General features: G+C 43.4%; 3 non-coding genes across 3 annotated transcripts; 1 reads left to right on the forward strand and 2 right to left on the reverse strand.

Annotated features, from left to right (window-relative positions):
• On the reverse strand, positions 3,262–3,332 carry TRNAG-CCC. Its single transcript has one exon. It is a non-coding gene; the product is annotated as a tRNA-Gly (tRNA).
• Positions 7,243–7,314, reverse strand: TRNAH-GUG. The gene has a single exon. It is a non-coding gene; the product is annotated as a tRNA-His (tRNA).
• TRNAN-GUU lies at positions 7,982–8,055 on the forward strand. The gene has a single exon. It is a non-coding gene; the product is annotated as a tRNA-Asn (tRNA).

Genomic DNA, 23,176 nt, shown 5'->3' on the forward strand with positions numbered 1-23,176 from the left:
TCTATATGCAGGTCAAGAAGCAACAGTTAGAACTGGACATGGAAAAACAGACTGGTTCCAAATAGGAAAAGGAGTACGTCAAGGCTGTATATTGTCACCCTGCTTATTTAATTATATGCAGAGTACATCATGAGAAATGCTGGGCTGGAAGAAGCACAAGCTGGAATCAAGACTGCCAGGAGAAATATCAATAACCTCAGATATGCAGATGATACCACCCTTATGGCAGAAAGTGAAGAAGAACTAAAGAGCCTCTGATGAAGGTGAAAGAGGAGAGTGAAAAAGTTGGCTTAAAGCTCAACATTCAGAAAACTAAGATCATGGCATCTGGCCCCATCACTTCATGGCAAATAGATGGGAAACAGTGGAAACAGTGACAAACTTAATTTTTGAGGGCTCCAAAATAACTGCAGATAGTGATTGCAGCCATGAAATTAAAAAACACTTGCTCCTTGGAAGGAAAGTTATGACCAACCTAGACAGCATATTAAAAAGCAGAGACATTACTTTGCCAACAAAGGTCTGTCTAGTCAAGGCTATGGTTTTTCCAGTGGTCATGTATGGATGTGAAAGTTGGACTATAAAGAAAGCTGAGCACCGAAGAATTGATGCTTTTGTGGTGTTGGAGAAGACTCTTGAGGGTCCCTTGGACTGCAAGGAGATCCAATCAGTCCATCCTAAAGGAGATCAGTCCTGGGTGTTCATTGGAGGGACTGATGTTGAAGCTGAAACTCCAATACTTTGGCCACCTGGTGCGAAGAACTGACGCATTTGAAAAGACCCTGATGCTAGGAAAGATTGAGGGCAGGAGGAGAAGAGGATGAGATGGTTGGATGGCATCAGTGACTCAATGGACATGGGTTTGGGTGGACTCCAGGAGTTGGTGATGGACAAGGAGGCCTGGTGTGCTGTGGTTCATGGGGTTGCAAAGAGTCGGACACGACTGAGTGACTGAACTGAACTGAACACAAACATAAATGCAAATTATGAAAATTAAGGCTGATTGCTGAAGAGATAAATCTTCATCTTACAGTTACTAAAAGAATAACAATAACAGAAGCAGATAGGAGTAGAAATTAACTAGAAAAGCAGAAATTTTAAAGTTAGAAATAAATATACAGAAGAGAAAATATAAATGGTTGACGTTGAAAAGACTACTAAAGCTCATAAAACTGTTCAGAGAGAAAAAGGAAGTCATTGCTACTAAACTTGTAGACATAAGGGAACAATAAGTGAATCTCTTAAACACAAAATAAATATTTTAGAGGAACTGAATCATTTGTCCCAATAATGAAATTTTTTTTTTTTTTTGCAGGGGTGGGAAGAACTAGTCTACAAGCACTAAAGTTTTTCAAGTCAGAATTTTAAAATCTTCCTGCAAAGAAATCTCCAGGACTAAAAAATGTTCATTAGAAGAAATGGCTCCTGAGCAAAGAAATTCCAAAAGAATTAAAAGATGGCACATTTTCTCCAATTTATTTTATGAGTTTAGACTAAAGCCAAACTCTCCAAAAAATATAGTGTAACAAACAGAAGTTATAGGACTGTCATTGCTGAATATAGCTGTAATTTAAAAATACTGAGTCAAGTAATGTGTTACAAAAGTATGTGAAAATAAAGAAAAATAAGAAAAAAAGTATGTGGAAAGTGTTAAATACTGAAATAATATAGTAATGATGTATGTAAGAAGAAGTCACTTAGTCGTGTCCAACTCTTTGGGATCCAATGGGATATATAGCTTCTGTATTCATCGAACTCCCCAGAAAAGAACATTGGGGCAGGAAGAAGGGAGCAAGGAGTTCCTCCTGACCAAGAGATTGAACCGAGGTCTCTTGTATTGCAGGCAAATTTTTTACCATTTGAATCACCAAGAAAGCTCATTGAATGCTAGTACAAAATTGGTCTTATCTTGGAAAATAATTGATGTTGTTTATAAAATAAATTAATCTAATTAGCCACATTAACTATATAGAGGAAGAAAATAATAATTACTACACAGAATACGGGGTTCCAAAATCACTGTGGACAGTGATTGCAGCCACAATATTAAGACGCTTGCTCCTTGGAAGGAAAGCTATGACAAACCTAGACAGCATATTAAAAAGCAGACACATCACTTCACTGACAAAGGTATAGTCAAAGCTATGGTTTTTGCAGTAGTCATGCAGGGATGTGAGAGTTGGACCATAATGAAGGCTGAGCGCGAAGAACTGATGCCTTCGAATTGTGGTGTTGGAGAAGACTCTTGAGAGTCCCTTGTACAGCAAGGAGGTCAAACCAATCAATCCTACAGGAAATCAACCCTCAATTGGAAGGACTGATGCTGAAGTTGAAGGTCCAATACTTTGGGCACCTGATGCAAAGAGCCAACTCATTGGAAAAGACTCATGCTGGGAAAGATTGAAGGCAGGAGGAGAAGGGGACAACACAGGATGAGATGGTTGGATGGCATCACCGAATTCAATGGACAGGAACTTAGGCAAACTCGGAGAGACAGTGAAGGACAGGGAAGCCTGGCATACTGCAGTCCATGGGGTCGCAAAGAGTCGGACACGACTTAGCGACAGAACAACTATATATATAGTACTGTTGACACGCATTTCCAGGTACATGAGATCCTTCCTGGAACACCGATGGGCTCACAGGACACGCAGAGGCCGAAGTGGCTGACGATGTTAAATTCAGCACAACGGCCGGCGCACAGCCTCAGAGACATCTTGCCACTGCTGCGCAAGACCCCGTCTTTGCATCTCCGCTCCTGTTGGCGCGGATTCCTCTGCTCAGGCTTTATTCTACCTTGGCCGCTGGCGCCTCCTTGGACACTGTGGGGTCGGCCGGGCCGCAGCTGCTCTCTTAATTCTCGCTCCCTGATGGGTTACGGCCCATTCGTCAGCCCAAGCTCCAGAGTGTGAATCAGCGACCTGATGGCTCTTTGGGTTGCTAAGACCTTCTGGGAGAAAAACTGAAAAGTAACAAGTCCAAATATTCTAAATCGAAGGCCCACAGAAATACACATTGAAAGGTAGGAACCCACCAGCGAGGTGGTTGCTGCGCTGCCAGCCACCAAATGCTTCTCCATATACCCAAACACCTCAGAGTTTTGCAAAGCCCCAGTTGACCTCGTCCCCTTACAGTCTTCTGTTCAGAACCACCTCGAGGTTTTCAGTTCTTTTCCTGCTCCTGGTGGCCAGAACCGCGTAGTATTCAGACCTGACTGTGCACTAGGCAAAACAAGGAAGTGTGAAAAGCACTTGGGCACTATGCATTGGCCGGGAATCGAACCCGGGTCTCCCGCGTGGGAGGCGAGAATTCTACCACTGAACCACCAATGCCTTGCCACAAGCAACCTTTTGACAGCTCTCCAGAAAGAATCTCCACAATAACCAAGGGCCTGGTGGTGGGGAAACAAAAGACTTTCCAAATAGGTGTTGTCTTTGGAAGATAGAACTCACGGACTGAAAGGCACTCAAAGGAAAGGCTTGCAAAAGAGATTGACAATCAGGCAATAGCATGCGGTGGGGACAACCAAATGAAATACAGAAATACTGGTTTTGTTCGCTCACATTACAGCTCTGATAAAGGCTCTTTCCAATCACAGAACAGACCCTTGCAGAAAAACATCGGAGATTCATTCAGATCCCTTGTTTATAACCCTAGACCTTCAACTGTCAACCTTAAGTTTTACCTAAAAGAGTCTATGCAATGGTCTTAAAGAGTCTGAGAAAATGGTCTAACTTGCTAAAATAGGCAAGTAAAAAAATATTTTTAATTAAAAATTTTACATTTAAGATTTCAAAATATACAAGTTCTAAGGTTACTTTCCATTTACAGTTGTTACTAAATATTGGCTATATTCATCATGTTGTATAATACCTCCTTGAGCCTATCTTACACCGAATAGTCTGAACCTTCCGCACTCCGAACCTTATGTTGCCCCCCAACTCACTGATAACCATTAGTTTGCTCTTTTAATCTTTTTGTTGTTGTTATTATATTTACTAGTTTGTTGTGTTTTTTAGATTCCACCTATAAGTGCTATCATACAGTATTTTTCTTTCTCTGTCTGACTAATTTCACTCAGCTTAATGCCCTCCAAGTTCATCCATAAACAGCAAATGGCAAAATTTTGTTCTTTCTTATGGCTGAGTGGTATTCATTTGCCTCACTGTATCCTGAGTGCCCTTGCACAGCCCAAATCTGAACATGCCTGTTGCCTAAAGCCACCCAGTGTCCCCATATTCCTTCACTAAAATGTCTTATTACCTCTAGGACATGTACCTGCTTCTTCCCCTCCTTATCATCGAGATACCTCTTGCCAGTTCCCAAGTCCAGCAACAGTGAAGTAACTTGATGTTTCAGGAACTCTCTCCCTTTCAGGGACTTGCTTCTCTCTATAGGGAGGCCTCTCACAACTCCCTCTTCATTCTTCAAACTCTTCCTCGTTCTTCAGGTCTCAGTTCAGAAGTTTTCAGAGACTTTCCTGACTGCCGGAATTGAATGTGTGATATGTCCACTTTGCTTTTGACATTGTGTTCTAACAAAATCACATCTTACTTGACTTTGTCTTCCAAAGACATATTTTCATAAGAAAAAGATTTATATTTCCCACAAAAACCAAGACTATGTATGTAAATAAAAAATTTTCAAGAGATAGCACAGTGCCTAGCATAGTTTATAGTCTAGAGTTGTTAAATAAGGGAAGAGAGAGAGAGGAGCAAATAAAGGAAAGTTTCTCTCTCTCACACACACACTAACAGATAAATAAAAAATAAATTTAGCGAGATAGGCAGAATGATGAGTCTGCAAAGCATCGGAACTGCAGCATAACAACTGAAAAAGGTGGAGAATAAAATGATCAAAAATAAAGTTTTGCTTGAGTGTAATGTGCTAAAAAGATCTTGAGTGGATCTTCAGAGCTGAAAACAACTCAAGAGCTGGGAAGGAGAGGGGAAAGGTATGGTGTGGTGTGATGAAGGGAATAAACCTTGGTGCGAAAACTTCGCTTATACTTTTGTGTAGGTCTCTGTGAGACACCAGAGTCTGAAAACTGGCCATTTTGATCCTTGGGCTTTTCTAAGGACTTCAAAGAGATACTCAGGAGGAGAGAAACTCTGGGGCTCTGCAGTGTGCAGTGATTGTGCATGGATTAGTGCTTGGCCTATACCAGGCTAATTAAAAAAAAAAAAGAATAAAAAAGGGATAATTTGAATATCAGACAAGGCAAAGGGCAAAGAAATTTATGTTAGACAGAAGAGTAGCAATCTAGCATCTATCCAGAATCAAATGCAATCATTCTTCTCTGCATGCCCTCCTTGAATGACCAAAGAGGGTGGGGCTAAAGGGGAATCTTGGAGTGAAATTTTAATTTATTCACCCTTTCGTAGGTCTCTCTCAAACACAAGAGCTTAAAAGCAAGGCCATTTGATTCTTGGCCTTTTCAACAACTCAAAAGAGTATCTTACCTGGTTAATCATTAATTCTGAAGAGAATAGATTAAATTCACTTAGGTGTCCACTTCAATAAATTTTTGTTATAATTTACGTTACTGTTATTGAATCAGGAGAAGAGGATATCAAATTGCTTTAAAATTTTTTAAAAAAAGAAAGAAAGAAAAAGAGCCTTAGGAGAAGAGAGGCTTAATTGTCATTCAGATCTTCTGAAGTAACTCAGGCACATCTCCAAATTTTGAGCCTCCCAAATTGTCTCTGGGTCCAGAATGCCTGTTTAGGGAAGAATTGGTGTTTGTCTCAAGAGTGAGGGGAAAGGGTTTGGAAGGCACCAAGCCACAGGAGGGCAAAGAGAATGCATCCTAAGTGAGGAAATGAGTCCAGTATTTTGATTTGAATTCCACATCTTGATGGTGTTTCCTGACCTAAATCTCCTATACAGACTTCTGTTCTGGGTGTGCTTTTGGGGCTTTGTCCTGCATTTTGAATAAAGAGGCCTGTATAAATTGATTTTTTGATCTGGCTTTGCAACATCTTTCCGGTGACTCTTCCTGGTGAAGCTGAGGGCAAGCACTTATGAGAGAGCACTGGTGGTTTAGTGGCAGAATTCTTACCTCCCATCCAAGAGATATGGGTTCAATTCCCGACCAATGCACAGCTTAAGATGCTGTGCTGGAAAAATCAGTTTTTGCAGCCCTCTGAAGCCGCAAAGTGCTTCCAAACCGCTAATGCTGCAGACCTCTCCTGTTGGGAGTATGTCTTTGAAGTACCGAGTTTATCCACTAAAACCTCTGAGGTTTGGAATTTTTGAAACCGAAACCATTGTCACTACATATCCTTTTTCCTATCCCAGTCTCGGACTACATCGCACTATGGAGTTTCATACCCAGGAAACTTAGTATCAAGCCTAAGATCACATAGATTTTCTCCTATGCTATCTTCCGGAACTTTTATAATTTAGCATGTTCCTTTTAAGTCTATGAACTATTTTGAGTTACATTTTGTGAAAAATGTAAGGTCTGTGTAAATGCACTCAGAAATTGCATGAGTGAGAGGAGGCGATTTTCTGCAGCTGTTGCTAGTGGCAAATAAGGTTATGGAACCATGAGTGTTTAGTCATGGTAACTGGCAGCCACAATCTACTTCCTAGTCACCTTTTTAGTGCTCTTCAGTGGCAATAAATATTCCACTTTTCTACGACCTGCCTCACTGCTCCTCTCCACTCTGGCATACTAAAACCTCTAGGATAGAAAGCCATTGGTCTTGCCTTCCTTGACAATTTCCTGTCCATTACTCCCTTTCTTTCAATGGAATTTTATGCTCACATCCACAAATAACTAGTAGAATGGCATTTATATGAGCCTTTCCCAAAAGCTGTAGTTTGAAATTATCCTAATGTCCATCATTTGTGACATAGTTTTATATTGGCATAATGCCAAAATTAAGGTGTGAGAAATTCAATAACATACATATGTATCAAAAACATCATGTTGCTTGTTAATAGCTAGATAGAAAAATTATATATTCATTCACATGAACTTGAAGAAAGAAGCCTGAAGGAGTAGACATCAGAGTTAAGCATCAGAGGATGGATATGCATCACCTGGAAAGTATCAAGGGCAATGCTTGAATGATAAAACTTTTCTGTCAATCCTGGTGACAACTACACATTACAGTATTAAAACAGCTGCCCATTAATGATACAAACATTTTGTTCTGTAAACACAACTTAATGATTTCCTTTCAGGCCAAGAGTTGCTTTGGCAGATACAATGCAAAAGATAAAGATAAACACTGCCGTGACTCGGATTCGAACCGAGGTTGCTGCGGCCACAACGCAGAGTACTAACCACTATACGATCACGGCGCGCCACTGTACAGTAGGCGAAATGCGATATTGCTCTTTTAACTTTGACAAATCCGTTCCAATTACTGTGCTGCTTTGTTGTTGGATAATTGCAGGCACTCCTGATTCTCTCTCACATCTTCCCTCTGTTACGCCCTCTCAAATCTGTTGCATTTTTCATTTCCCCTGCGTCCAGTCCCTGTCTCCGCACGGGCTTCCAGAAGTGATCTTCGCTTTGTCCTTGCCGCCCCTGCTTCATTCCAGCCTCTTTATATTTCTGTTTTGATCAACCGTCCCCAAGCCCTCTTTCTGGCTCCCTTGGCCAGCTGAACGCAGGGAGAAAGGGGGCAACGCCAGGGGCGCAGACGGTCGAATGAAGGCAGAGCAAACTGGGAGGCAGCACAGAGTCCACTCGGGGTTCAGCTTCCCTGGGGCCCGCTCGGATCAGGTCCGTAGCGGCTCCGGGGCTCTGCATCTGCGGGGAGCGTGGCGCCAGGCGCTTCGGGGACGCTCGACTGCACTTCTGCTTTCGGAATCGAAAATCCCCACAGGTTTCCCCGGTGTTCGGAGGCTTTGGAGCGGATATAACTGTTCGGAGAAGGACGAGTGGCTCCTCCTAGCGTGGAAGGCTTGCTTGCACTCTAAGGGAATGAGGTGGGGGAGGGGGAAGAGGACGACACCTCCAGGTGTCTCTGTGGCGCAATCGGTTAGCGCGTTCGGCTGTTAACCGAAAGGTTGGTGGTTCAAGCCCACCCAGGGACGTTTCCTACTTTTTCAGAATGAAAACAGGGTGCGGTTATTACTACCCTGCACATTCCCCTAAAGGTGCAGAAGTCCTCCATTACCCTTTTGTTCCCCGAATCTTATGCACAACAGGAGGACATAAGCGAGGACATCACTGATCCCCACGGAAGTGCTCTGGAGGAAAACAGGTTACTTAGAATCCAGGATTCTTCATCTCATCGTTATCCTCTGGGTTCCTTTTAGCAATGAAATTTCTCCCATTGTTTGTACTAGTATTTATTGAATCCTTCCCATCTAACTTTGAAATTCATTTGGCTCTATGCATTTTCTGTTACAATGAATACGCATTCATCAATCTTGTGCACATATCTTATAGAACAGAGTTCTGGAAGAGCAACTGCTCTATCATAGTGTTTACATGGTTTTGTATATAGTTCCATTCTCTCACCTTCATTGGCCTATTAGCTATAACTGTGTTTTGTTATTTTAGCAATTGCTTTAGGCTTTACAACATACATCTGTAACTCACCACAGTCTGCCTTCAAGCCCTGTCACACCTTTTTACATTTCTCCCCTGCTGGCCTTTATGCTATTATCATGCATGTTTACTTTGCTTATGTTATAAACTCCACAATCTATCATTGTTACTTTTCTTTAAACTGTCACATGTTTTTAAAAAGGTTTAAACATTAATGATAATACCAATAATAATAATAATAATAATAATAATAATAAATGTTGTATATTTCTCCCACAGATGCCATTTTCATTGTCCATCAATTTGTGTACATCCTTATTTCCAGCTAGTGTGTTTCCTTTTTCCTGGAGGACTCTAACATTTCTTGTAGTGTGGTTCTGCTGGTGATGAAGTCTTTCAACATTTGTATGTCTGTAAAATTTTCATTTTTATCTCTCCAAGACTTTGGGAGGGGGGGCAGGGAGAAGTGTAGAATTCTACATAAACTGTTTCCCACCCCCTCCCCCCAATCCTTTAAAGATGTTATTCCACTATCATCTTCTCTTTTTTTTTTTGTAACTGTATATAGCAGAGTTTATTTTCCTATTTTTTGATTCCTTTCAAAAAGTTTTTATTTTTAAATTGGGGTATAGTTGCTTTACTACTATCTTATATCCACTGCTTCTGATGAGAAATCTGATATAATCTTTTTGTTTTCTGTCGTGCTTCTTTTGAGATTGCTTCTTTTTCAGTGGAATTGAACAGTTTAATTACAGTGTGTTAGGGTCCATTTGGTTCCTTGTTTCAGTGGGCTTATAATTTTAATTATGATTGGAATGTTTTCTGTCATTATTTCTTCAAAAATATTTTCTTTCACGAAATTTACCCCCAGTGTTTTCAGGGACTTCGATTATATTAGACTTTCTAAAATTGCCCTACCCTTCACTTACACATGCTATTAAATTTTTTTTTGAGTGGGAATTTCACTCTGGATATTTAAAAATTGATTGTGGCTTTGTGTTCCATTATCCTTTTTTTTTCCCCCTGCAATGTCTCATCTATTGTTAATTCTAGCTGGTGAATGTATCATCCCAGATATTATATTTTTCATCTCTGAAGTTTGGGTCTCATCTTTTGTCTATGCTCTACATCTCTCCTTAACTGGACATATGTAACACAGTCATAATAACTATTTTAAAATCCTCTCTATAATTTAAAATCTGGTTCAGTTTGGATAGATTATTTTCCTCCTTATGGGATATGTTTTCCTGCTTCTTTGCATGCTTGGTATTCTTTGGATGCCAGATATTGTCAAAGTTTTGTTTTGGGGAAACTGGCTATTTTGGCATTCCTATATATCTTGAGATTTATTCTGGGGGACAGGTAAGTGACTTGTAACTACTTTCATGTTTTTGGACCTTGCTTTTATGATTTTTAGGTAAGTCAGTCTAGGACTGAGTGTTCCCATGAGTGAGGCAAAATTGCTGAGGTCTCTAGCCAATGGTCGAGGAATGATGAGTAGCCCAATATGGCTGGTGGGAGTGAGTAAGATTTTCTGCCCTGTGTGAGTACCAGACACAGTTCTACGATCTTTTCAGAATTTCTTTCCTTGGCATCATGCAATTTCTCTGCAAGTAGGCTCTGATCAGAACTCTGTTTACTATTTGAGGGAGATCTTTTTCATATGTCTGGATTCTCTCTTCCATCTCTCTCATCACTGGATCTTTGTCCTATGGACTCCAGCTACTTTGCTCTCCACAGGCTCTTGGCTTTATCTTCACTATCAAGGAGCTGGCCTCAGATCTTGTTCCCCATGCCCAGTTTGCAGTCTCTCTGAAATTAGTAAGCTGAACCAATGGTAGGGCTCACCTTGCTTGTTTTTCATCTCTCCGTGATTTCTCTTTTTATTGCCTATTTCCAGTGTTTGGAAAGCTAGTGTTTCATGTCTTTCTCCACCCGCCCCCCCACCCCTGCCTTGGAAGCAAGGAAGAAGGGGGAGGTATTTCAAGCAAGAAGATAAATAAAATTTCTGTCACTCCACATTTGCCAGGAGCTGAAGGCATCTTTTTATGTTCCTAGTTGAGCTTCAGTAGGAGTTGTGTTTATTGATATTCCAGTGTATTGTTCCAATTTGATGAAAGATCTTTTTCTTGTCAGTATGACCAGCTTTCTATGCATCTATCTGTTCATCCAAACTGGGGAGTGGTGCCCTCCTAAGCAAGAAATACAACAGAAGGGCAATGTGGCCATTACCCACAGACACCCTACTGCATATGTTCAGCAACTAAACCTCCAAGATGTTTAGAAAGTCTTCGAACAACTTCCAATTGTTTTTGTTGTAGCCAAGAGCCCTGGGAAGCAAACTCACTCAGAAGGACAGCGCGGATAGTGGAATAGAGTTTATTATACCAGTGGGTCTGAGGCAGAGATTCCGCTTTAGTAAGGGACGCCGACCAATTTTTGTGACAACTTTTTACACCCAAAGCATACGTGCCCAAGCTCACAACCCCCAAATTCTCTAAAGCCCACTCTGGACAATGTTAGTAAGAGATACAATCAGGTTACAGCCATAAATTTACATTCTAAAGTCATCTGGACATGCAGTTTAGCCTACATCAACAATGGGTATTATTAAGATTACAGATAGTGATTGATTACATAGTGGACATTGCATTCTTTTTGGCTCCGGGAAGTCTAGGTACGGGGTCAGCCTGGTCTGGTTTCCCTGTACCAGAGAGGCCTGCTCTGCATTTTATTTCCATGGCCTCCCAATATACAGTCCAAAGTTCACCGAGAGTGTACGATGGAGTTCCCGTTCTTTTCAAAATGGAGTCAGTCCAGTCAGGGCAACTTGTTCCTTTCCCTCTGTATTTTCAGTAGCGACCTACGTAACTGGGTACTAGAGTGACTTGAGATTGCCTCCTGCCACGTAGCTTACCTACCGGAGTTAGGGAAACCACTGGTCTCAGACATTTGCTCCTCTTGCCTTTCCTGTGTGGATTGCCTTTTTGCCTTCATTGTATGCACACACTTTAATGACTGGGCTGCCTCCTATACCAGGGTGAATTAGCAAACTGAAAACTGTCTCCATGTGATTCCTTGACAGTGTTTGAAAAAGAAATTAGCCTACTTGAGACAAATCCTCAGAACCGAGAATCCTGCTGCTGATAATGCATCATGTGCAGACCTGAATACCAAGAATTATTGGCACACCTTCCCTTGGTTCTTCTGTTGAATCTCCGGAGCATAATTGGGCCCTTTGCCTTTATACACTAAATATGGTTCTTGGGCAATCTATGTGCGTGTGTGTGTGCGCGCACGTGCGCGCATGCCTGAGTATGGGTATTTCTCTTTGTCTGTCCGCCTCTGTCCCTCGTACTCTAGGCTGCCCCCAATTTTACCCATTTTTCTCTCCTTCTCTTCTGTTTTCTGAGATCTCTCATTAGAATGCCTTTCATCACTGAACACATATTAGGGGCTTACTAAGTGCCAGGCCCTCCTCTGGGAGAGATGCTGTGTGTTGAGCAAACCCAAGACAAACCCCTGCCCTGCTGAGCCCACATCTGGAACATAGCAGAAGCATAACAGCTTGGCACTGTGTCCTTTCCAGATGTGGTCTCCCATTTCCCTCCCATGGCACTAACAGTGAAAAAGACAAGGAAAACCTAACAAAGAACAGGAAAGAGTGACTCACAATCTAGAAGGCAGGTAACAAGAAACACATCTGCCCACACATAAATTTTTTTTAAAATAAATAACATTTTAGGGAAAGAAGTCTCCAGTGACAGCTCCTTAATTCCTGGCACAGACGTGTGTTTTACACTTCTTAAAATGACAGTGATGGCCATGCTCACTGACATCCCTTAAAGTACTGACACCTTCTCTTAATCTGTGACCATATGGACACTTTATAATCTATAAAAATAATGAGGTGGTTACCCCAAAAATGGTAGGTAGAATAATCAACATAGTGGCTTCTAGAATTATGACTTAGTCTCCATTTATCATATGGTATATTATTTAGGCTTAGTTGCTCAGCTGACTCTCTGTGGCCCCATGGACAGAGAAGCTATGAACTGGAGCCCACCAGGCCTCTCTGTCCATGGAATTTCCCAGGTAATAATACTGGAGCTGATTGCCATTTCCTGCCCCAGGGGATCTTTCCGACCCAGGGATCGAACCCTTATCTCTTGTGTCTCCTGTATTGGTAGGCGGTTTTCTTTACTGCTAGTACCATAGGAAGCCCATGGTACATTTAATTTATTACAACACATATTTTAAAATTTTATAAAAAATATTTATAAGATTTACGTTTGCTTATTGGACCAGTAAAACCAGTGTAGGAAAATCAGACAGTTCAGTGTCATTAGAATTTTGAAGAGAAAATAAATCCAAGACTTCTACAAACACTGGATTAGAGCTCTTTGCCACCAATATTTTTTTCATTATTAGAAAATCTGGACGACAACATAAAACAGCTTTTAGACTGAAGTTACTAAACTAGTGTGATGCATACAGGGCTTCCCAGGTGGTGCTTAGTGGTAAAGAACCCACCTGCCAATGCAGGAGACATAAGAGATGCTGGTTCCATTTCTGGGTTGGGAAGACCCCCAGAAAAGTGCATGGCAACCCACTCCACTATTCTTACCTGTAGAATCCCCATAGGATTGCAAACAGTCAATTGCGAATATGCACACACATGATGCATAAAAGGAGTCATTTTTAGAAACATAACATGACAAGAACATTGTCTATGTCATTATATGTCAATTATTAGAATTCTTAAAAGTCTTTAAAAGTATTTTTTCTTTTACCTAACACCGACGATCACAAATTTATCCAGAGCGAAACTTTTTTCCTGAGCTAATTTTTCCCCCCTTGAGTTATGGATCACCAAGAAAGGAAGTTCAAGGAAAAAGGAGAAAACCCAACCCATGGATTCCATCCACCAGGATCCTGGAACTAGAAGTTCAGTGACTACCTCATTTTGGAGAGAGGCACAATGGATTATGTACTGCAAACCAGGTTGCCTCTCTTTGCTTGGACTCAGATTGGACCCAGGGCCAGGCCAAGGCCAGGGTGAGACGAGACTACATACCATGATCACAGGGCAGCCAAACCTCTGACAGCACCAATGCAGACAACTGTGGGAAGCTCTTGAGAACTCTCCCTCTCCCTTTAATGCATTTCCCACCTGATCCCTTCATCCTCCCATCACAGGAAAGATCCTTTATCTTTCTGTCCAGTTGAAACACTTTATGCTCCCTGCAGGACAAAAAGAGCCGGGCAAGAGACAAGAGGGCTGCTGCACTTCCCAGAAGGGTTTTTCAGGAGGTGGGTAGTTCTAGCGCTCAGGCTGACCCAAGACCCCACTGCCCAGCAAGGCGACCAGGAGGAGTTCCAAGAGCAGGCAGTGCTGGAGGGATGACAGCCTAGTAGAGTTCCTACAAGCACAGGGCAAGCCTGGCCTACACTTTGGGGAGAGCAGCATAAAACACTGCCTGAAGCTTCTCTAAAGAGAAGCAGCCTAAAGAGAACAGATTTCAGGTTCCTGAAGGGGCAAGCAGGAACTCTGTGCAAGGACAAAGCCTTCCCCTAACCTTGGAGGACAGGTCCTACAGGAGCTGGTTTTGAGGGAAAGACCAAGGGAAAGGAGCAACAGTGGCCCAACCAGTGGTCTTGAGCTGAGATGCCTGCAAGTTACTCTCAAATGATGGAGCAAATCGTGTAGATGGAGAGAGTGAGAAAGCAAACGCGGGAAAATGTTAACTGTGCAGCTGGGACAGAATATACGATATGAGGATTTCAATTTTTTTTTTGTATTTTCAAAGGTTTTATGTTTTTGTTTTCTTAATGAGTTTTTAGAACTCAAGTCCCAGGTTCTCTTTGAATGAAAACTCCATATGTGAGACACTAGGTTTCTGAAATAAAGGAAGAAAAGACTGGAGGGTAGAAGTCCTGGTGGTTCATCACATTTCTCTTCCCTGACCTGAAGGGCACCTGGCCACAGGAACCCTGCACAGGGTCTTGCCTGTGCCTTGCAGCAAACCACCTCTGGTCAGAAAGAGGAAGATTTAATGCAATTTAGAGCTTTCCTGGGAGAAGGCAATGGCAACCCACTCCAGTGCTCTTGCCTGGAAAATCCCATGGACGGAGGAGCCTGGTAGGCTGCAGTCCATGGGGTCACGAAGAGTCAGATATGACTGAGTGACTTCACTTTCACTTTTCACTTTCATGCATTGGAGAAGGAAATGGCAACCCACTCCAGTATTCTTGCCTGGAGAATCCCCAGGGACAGGGGAGCCTGGTGGGCTGCCGTCTATGGGGTCGCACAGAGTCGGACAAGACTGAAGCGACTTAGCAGCAGCAGAGCTTTCCTGACCTGGAACTGAGTCCAGACCACAGCAGTAACAATGCCAAATTGTAGCTACCAGGCAACCAGACATTACCTTACTACCTCCTCCCTCTAATTTGGCTTTTCCAGTTGAAAACTGACAGTAAAGGTTAAATTTCTGAGAGTGGCAGAGCAGAAAAGGAGGTCAGTCCCAGTGGCCCAGGGCTGCATGCCCCTGGGCAAGGCTCCAGCCCTTGTCTGCTCAACTCCCTTCACTCTCTCTCCTGGGTGATGCTCTGGGCTCAGAGGCCAGGCCGAAAGGTGACAGGCTGGGTCCCTCCTGGTTTGGTTTTAGTGCTGTGTACAGCAGAGCCAAGGTCATGCTCTCTTTCTGAATCTCAGTTTCCTTGTTAGGTGTTCTCAGCGGGTGATGAGGGGATAGGTCTGCTTCCTGATCTCTCACCTGACTCCGGGGTGTCTCCTGATAATGGCACATGTAAGGACTCCTTTCCATGCAATTCTAGAGCCTGAAATCCTTCATCTATGTGTCTTTGGGTTGAGCAATGGGATGTTGACAGTCTCTTAAGTTCTGTCGGGCAAACCAAGTTGTTCCACAGGTGTGCTGAGGTGGGGAAAAGCGAGTGAACTTCACAGGGAAAAGCTTCTTGGTTTTCAGAGATGAAATGCCTCTCAGCGTGTAGAGGAGATTTAGGCACCAGATGAGAAGGTGAGGGCATTTCCAGAGGAAAGCTAACCTGAAGCTGGCTTTGTGCCCTCCTTGGACTTTCTGTGGCCTGGTCTTCAAAGCGACTCAGAGCAGACAAAGGAGGTCTGGTTCCTAGTGCTGAATAGGCTTTTAGGTAATTAGGGAATTCCTCCTGTATTTATGGGTGGGCCATAAAAGTGCAGCTGCACACGCTGCTATAATCCATCTCTCTAGCCCAGTTTTTTTTGTGTGTTTTTTCTCTTTTTTGATATGTGTATGTTGGGGGTGGTGGTGGTTTAGTCATCAAGTCGTGTCCGACTCTTGTGACCCCGTGAACTGTAGCCCGCCAGGCTCCTCTGTCCAAGTGATTTTCCAGGGAAGAATACTAGAGTAGGTAGCCATTCCCTTCGCCAGGGGATCTTCCCCATCCAGGGATCGAACCCTGGTCTCCTGCATTGCAGGCAGATTCTTTATCGACTGGGGCGGGGAGGGCGGTGGGGGAGCGGTGGGAGGGTTTAAAGGTGAAAGTAAGCTTCAGGGAGAAGAAGAAAAAGCATGTAAACGTACAGCTCTGTTTTGAACCGGGACCTTTCACGTGTTAGGCGAACGTGATAACCACTACACTAGGGAAACCAGATAACTGTTGTTGTCTAATGACACATCTCAAGAACTGTACCTCTTACCACGCCTGGCCACAAACATTCTTGAAAGGAAAAGGGCTGTAGGGGCACAGGCCATCCCTCAGGTGAGGAGACTGAACTCTGGCTAAGGTTCCTCGCCTTCCCCGAAACGAGGTCCCTGGGTCCCCAACAGTCTAGCCTGGAGGTCCGGCACCCAAGGCAGGGTCTCCAGTTCCACAACTATGCATCCGAGTGTAAGGGTCGCCACTGCTGACTCGCCAGTTTCCAGAAGCCGCAGGAGCCGGGGGGTTAGATGTCAAGACTTCATCACGCTTTCACGTTCAGCAGGAAGCCCAGCAAAGGCTGACGGCTCAGGTCTTTAATCTGTTTGAAAATAGCGAGCATCAACGCCGGCAGAGCCATTCCTCCCCGCCTGTACTGAGTTCGTTTGCAGACCAGGCCCCGCCTCAAGCCGCGGAGGAGCCAGGCTCGGTCTACGCAAATCTCACGGTGGTTCATTCCTCATCGGTTGAGGTTCTTCTTTAAGGATAGCTTTGCTTTATCGTTTACAATGTCTAAAACTTCAAAAAAAATTAAATTAAAAAGAACTTTTTATTTTATATTGGAGTATAGCTCATTAACAATGTTGTGACAGTTTCAAGCGGACAGAAAAGGGACTCAGCTGTACTTAAATATGTATTCATTCTCCCCTAAACTCTCTTCCCATCCCGGTAAGATGTCTAAAACTTATCTGCCTTTTATAATATTCCAGTTCAACGGATCATGGAGTGCGAATCTTAACCTAGAACCACTGAGAGGTAAAGGCAATTTCCCCCAGAAAGCAGGATGGGTTTTCGTGTTCGCTTCACAGCATAACGCCAACGGGCAGAAAGCATTTCTCTTTGCTGAAAGAATTTAATGCTTTGTTGTCTGTGTGTCTCCCTGGTTTCCTTTAGAAGTTAAGCTTCACAAGCTTGGGAATGCATATGCGTTTTCTCCTGCAGTGGTTTCTTCTTCTTTTCTTAGTGCGACGGTCACAGCCATTTCCTTCCCGTCTGAGGTTCAGGGGCTCCCACCCGGAGGAGCGCGCGGGCCGCGTGCGCACCGGCCCCCAGGCCGCAGGGCTCCGCCTGGTTCCGCTTGGACTCCGAGTGCAGTCGCGGGTGCAACTGCGCGGCAGCACCCTCACCAGCGCTGGAGCCTGAGTCCCCACAGAGGCGGACATGAAAATAGATCAGGACCTTTCATGAGATTCCCCTGCTTTCCTCCCCTTTAGGACCTCCCACGTCCAGCCAGAGGAGCGGATTCGCGGTCTTTTCGGCTGCGTCCAGCGCGCTGCCGTCCTACGTGGACAAGAGGAGGGGGTGGCAGTCCCTTCCCCGACGGAGCGGGGGGCACAGCGGGTGGCCGAGAGACCACCTTTCTCGGCAGAGTCGTTTGCCCAAGTCCAGAGTCGCGAAAAGGAGGGACTGGGACTGTGTGGGACTGAGAGGCAAACGCCAAGTCCTGACTATTTGGATGTGGGTCTGAGGAAAGCGCGGCGTCAGGGACAGCTGGAGGTCTGAGCCCAGGGAGCTGGAGATGGCGTCATCCAAGGCGGGAGAACCGCAGGGCAGCAGGTCGTGGGGGAAGACCGGACGGAATCCAGGTCTGGGTGCGGAGCCCTGTTCGCAAGCGTTTTGCATCCGGCCCTCCCGGTTCCTGCACCCGCCTGGAGTCTTTTGTGTCGCTGGGGACCCCGAGGTCTCACCCGCGGGGCTGCCCTCCAGCCTCTCCCGCCCCCGCCCCGGCTACCTGCTGTCCACGCGCGCTCGCCGGGAAAGGGCGCGTCTCCAGGGCAGTTGTGAGGTGCGCTGGGACTGGGCAAGTCGCGGGGACTTGAAAACCAGGCAGACCTCGCGGCCGCGTCTACTGTCTTGCAGAGCGCTCGGCTTTTGGTGTGGGGCTTATTCGAAGAAAGCAGGGCACAATTCTTTGGAGGGGGGCGGGGTGCAGGACTCAGAACTCGAGGGCAAGAGACACCACACAGTCGTTTCAGGTTTCCTATTGTTACTTATGAGGACAAGAGCACGTAGTTCCCTGGCGATCTAGTGGCTAGGATTTGGCGTTTTCACTGCCGCGGCCCGGGTTCGATTCCCGGTCAGGGAAGGCTGGTTACTTTTTTTTTTTTTTTAAGTTTTGGCTGCATCTCCAGCAATCTTCACTTCCTGTCCACAAGTGTTATGTGTCCCACCGTCCAGTTGCAGTGGAGTCTGCATCAAATCCTTCAGCCAATGAGGTAGAATCCCAGGGTCCAGGGCATTTCTTACGGTGATAGAGGGGAGATGTGAGGAGCAGTGGGAACAGCCCCTCGCCTCCACTCCTCCCTTCACCAGACACCTAAAGCCTCACTTTCAGTGTCCCTCTAAAGAGACCTTGGGACTTGAGTACCAATTGTTTTGTTATTGTTCGGTCGCTAAGGCCAATCTGATTCTGCCACCCCATGGACTGCAGCACACCAGCCTGTCCTGTACCGTCTCCTGGAATTTGCTCAAATTCATGTCCATTGAGTCAGTGATGCTATCTCACCATCTCACCCTCTGCTGCCCTTTTCTTTTGCCTACAATCAGCATCAGTTTTTTCATCAGTCTTTTCCAATAAGTCAGCTCTTTGTATCAGATGGCCAGAGAATAGGAGTTTCAGCTTTAGTATCAGTCCTTCCAATGAATATTCAGGATTTATTTATTTTAGGGTTGACTGGTTTGATCTCTTTGCAGTCCAAGGGATTCTCAAGAGTCTTCTCTAGCACCAGAATTTGAAAACATGAGTTCTTTGGTGCTTAACCTTCTTTACCGTCCAACTCGCACATCCCTACATGACTACTGGAAAAACCTTAGCTTGACTATATAAACTTTTGTTAGCAAAGTGATGTCTTTGCTTTTTAATATGCTGTCTAGGTTGGTCATAGCTTTTTGTCAAAGGAGCATGTGCCTTTTAATTTCACGGCTGCATGAAACTGGCTGAGTACTTATTCCTTTAAAAAGTACACTGAAACTTATGAAAATTTGCAAGAAGAGTAACTGCATATATTCTCCATTTCAATGCATCAATTAACATTTCCCCACATTTGTGTTCTTACTCTCTCTCCGTATACATGACTTGCTCCACCATTTGAGAGGAACTTGCAGACATCCTAAAATCATTGGTTGGGCTGCTATTGCTCTTTTCCTTTGGCATCTCCCTCTCAACCAGCTCCCATGGGACCTTGTCCTCCAAGACTCGGGGAAGGTTTTGTCCTGGCAAGGAGGCCCCTCTTGCCCCATTCTCTTCAGGCTGTAAGAAATTTCAGGCAATGTTTTATTCAGCGCTCTTTGGCAGTGCAGGCCAGTGCCTATAGGAAGGCCACTAGGCTGTCATCCCTGGCCTTCCACAGCACAGGCTGCCCTCCAGCCTCCTCCAGATTCCCTTGGTGGGCAGTGGGGTCGTGGGCCAGACTGAACACTAGAACCACCTACACCTCAGGAGAGAGCCTTCAGGGAAGTGCAGCTGCCCCCTTGGCTTTTGTCAGGCTCTCTGTACCCTGCTAGGATATCATTTTACTTATTTTTTCATTTATAACTATATTTTTTATGTGTACAGTATATTTTAACTTCTGTATACATTACAGCAAGTTCACCATTAAATAGGTTTACTTTCCATCTCTTGCCATACAGTTGACTCCTCTTACTCACTTTTCCCTCCCCACTTCAGTCTTCCCCTCTGATAACTGTTACCTGTTTGATAACCATTACCTGTTTATATGTTTGTTTTGAATGGTTCAGATGGTTCATTTTAAAATTTAAAAAAATATTCCACATGTGGTGAAACTGCATACTGTTTGTCTTCCTTTGAATGATATTTCACTTAGCTTAATACCATCAAGTCTATCCATGTTGTAGCAAATGGTAAGATTTCACCTTTTTTTTCCTAAGGCTGAGAAATCACATGGATTCCAAACCACTAAACATTCCCATAATGTGTGATATGTCAGGATGAAATCCCATCATTTCTGGTTTAAAAGTTTTGTTCTGTTCTCTGAATATCCAATGTTCATGGATATGTGCCAGATAACTATAAACTAATAAAGGGTGATCAACACAGCACCTTCTATGTTTATGGACTTAATAAATAACCTACTAATGATAACAGAGCATGGAGTCCCTTGTGACTATGTGGCAGGGTGAGATAGGAGGAGTAATATCAAGACAGTTATGTCTGGAACAAAGCAGAGTACAAAGTGCCCACAGCACATAGCCATAGAAGGGGCTGGCAGGACGACACCCATGTTATTCCAGATGCTCCAAAAAGCAAATGGTGAGAATTAATTAAATGTGCAAGGACTTCATTAGGGAAAATACCCTTTTGCAAGGAAATAGGAAGGTACTTAGGAATGATGAGAGATGCCTCAGGTCATGAAGCAAATCTGACTTAGTAAGGAAGAGAAGAGAAGGTGTCCAAGACTGCCTGCCATGAAGTCTAAGTTCATCAAAGTCATTGTGGAGTCACTGAGCCAAAGCCAGCCAATGAAGAGTCTTGTCTCTCCCAGGAGTGGGTCTGCCTTTCCATCCCCACTGTACTCAGCTATTGGCAGGGAGCAGCCCATGGGAGATGCAGCCTCAGAGATAGGTAGATAGATAGCGTAACTGGGATCTTCAGTCAATTATCTCTGCATTAGGAAGGTCTATAAGGCCATCAAAGCAACCAAACCCAGGACAGATTAAGACTACATAAAAGTATTAGTGATTGGTTAAGTACAGGGAACAGAAATAAGAACAATGGTAGAACTGTCTCCTCTCCTCTCCAGTTTGGTGAAATACTGTTACTCCACCTTCTTTTGTTCTATCTTCTGTTTAAGCTATAAGTAGCAACAAGGAATTAGTGGACCCACGAGCCACAGATGTGATTATCTCTGTGCCCTGGGCTGATCTCATGAGAGAAATCATCTTGTTTACAGAATCTTGATTGAAACTATTATTTTTCCTCATTTTAAATTATGAAAGAATGACAAACACATTTACAGGAGACTTGGAAAATACAGAACAAAGTTACATATATTTCCACTATATATTACAATTATTTGAAAGTAGGTAACTTAGGATTTTTAGTTGGAGTTTCAATATCAAACTCTCAAAAATAGAATAGACAGAAAAGTAGGATATAGTAGACCTGAAAAGGACTATGAACCAATTCAACAGAATTATGATTTATACAATTTTCACACAACAGCAGGGTACAAATTCTATTCAAGTTCCCATAGACTATAAACTAGGAGCCATTGGAACATATCCAGGGACATAAAACAGGGTATAAAAATTTCATGGTATAAAGGTATTGAAATCATACAGTCTGTCATATATATGACAGATATATATATATATATAATATATACATATATTTTCTGGTTGTTCAGTTGCTCAGTTGTGTCTGACTCTTTGTGACTCCATGGAGGGGTCTCCCTAAACTTCACCATCACCCACAGCTTGCTCAAACTCATATGTCCATTGAGTTGGTGATGTCATCCAACCATCTCACCCTCTGTTCTCCCCTTCTCCTCCTGTCTTCAATCTTTACCAGCATCAGGATCTTTTCCAATGAGTCAGCTCTTTGCATCAGGTGGCCAAAGTATTGGAGTTTCAGTTTCAGCATCGGTCCTTCCAATGAATATTCAAGACTGATCTCCTTTAGGATGGACTTGTTGGATCTCCTTGCAGTCCAAGGGACTCTCAAGAGTCTTCTCCAACACCACAGTTCAAAAGCATCAGTTCTTCAGTACTCAGCTTTCCTTATGGCCCAGCTCTCACATCCATACATGATTACTGGAGAAACCATAGCTTTGATTAGACGGACCTTTGTTGGCAAAGTAAAGTCTTTGCTTTTTAATATGCTGTCTAGGTTTGTCATAGATTTTTATCAAGGAGCAAGCGTCTTTTAATTTCATGGCTTCAGTCACCATCTGCAGTGATTTTGGTATATATATATATGTATTAAAAAGAATTTATATAAGGATGTACACACTACTACATTTAAAATGGATAGTCAACAAAAATCTGTTGTATAGCACATGGAACTCTGCACAGTGTTATATGGCAGCCTAGATGGGAAGGTGTTATGGGGGAGGAATGGATACATGTATATGTATGGCTGAATCCTGTTGTTGTTAATTGGCTATACCCTAAAACAAAATAAAAAGTACAAAAAATACAGATAACATTCATTCTCATAAAAAATAAAGCTTTAATTAATGTAACAAAAGAGTTACATTTTTCATTAAACTTTTTTTTAATGAGTCTCAAATTCTGTGACAGACTTTTAGTCAAGTTGTTTTAATTAAAAAGTACTGATTTTAAAAACTAATAACTTAAAACTGCCACACACAAAATATATGGTCCACAAAACATTCGCCTTTCCTTCTGAAGGTTTTATGATGCATTTTTATCATTAGCCAGTCTTTTACTATTAAACTTAAATGGCCAATTGAGACGAACAGCTCTAAGACTGTTCTTCCACCACTGATTAAGACTGGGGTGGCAGATTTGGGGGATAATATTCATTTAGCCTTCTGAGCTTTCTGGGCAGACTTGGTGACCTTACCAGCTCCATCTGCCTTCTTGTCCACTGCTTTGATGACACCCACAGTGACAGTCTGTCTCATGTCACACACAGCAAAATAGCCCACGGGAGGATAGTCAAAGAAGCTCTCAACACACATGGGCTTGCCAGGAACCATATGAACAATGACAGCATAACCAGATTTCAAGAATTTAGGGCCATCTTGCAGCTTTTTCCCACAATGGCCATCAATTTTCTTCTTCAGCTCAGCAAACTTGCAAGCAATGTGAGCTGTGTGACAGTCCAGCACAGGTCTTGCCAGCACTGATCTGGCCTGGATGGTTCAAAACAATCACCTGAGCTGTGAAGCCAGCTGCTTCCATTAGTGGGTCATTTTTGCTGTCACCAGCCACACTGACACAACGAACATATTTGACAGACATGTTCTTGACATT

The sequence above is a fragment of the Capra hircus genome, chromosome 3, assembly GCF_001704415.2.
Source record: "Capra hircus breed San Clemente chromosome 3, ASM170441v1, whole genome shotgun sequence".
In the NCBI taxonomy this organism is placed as follows: Eukaryota; Metazoa; Chordata; class Mammalia; order Artiodactyla; family Bovidae; genus Capra; species Capra hircus.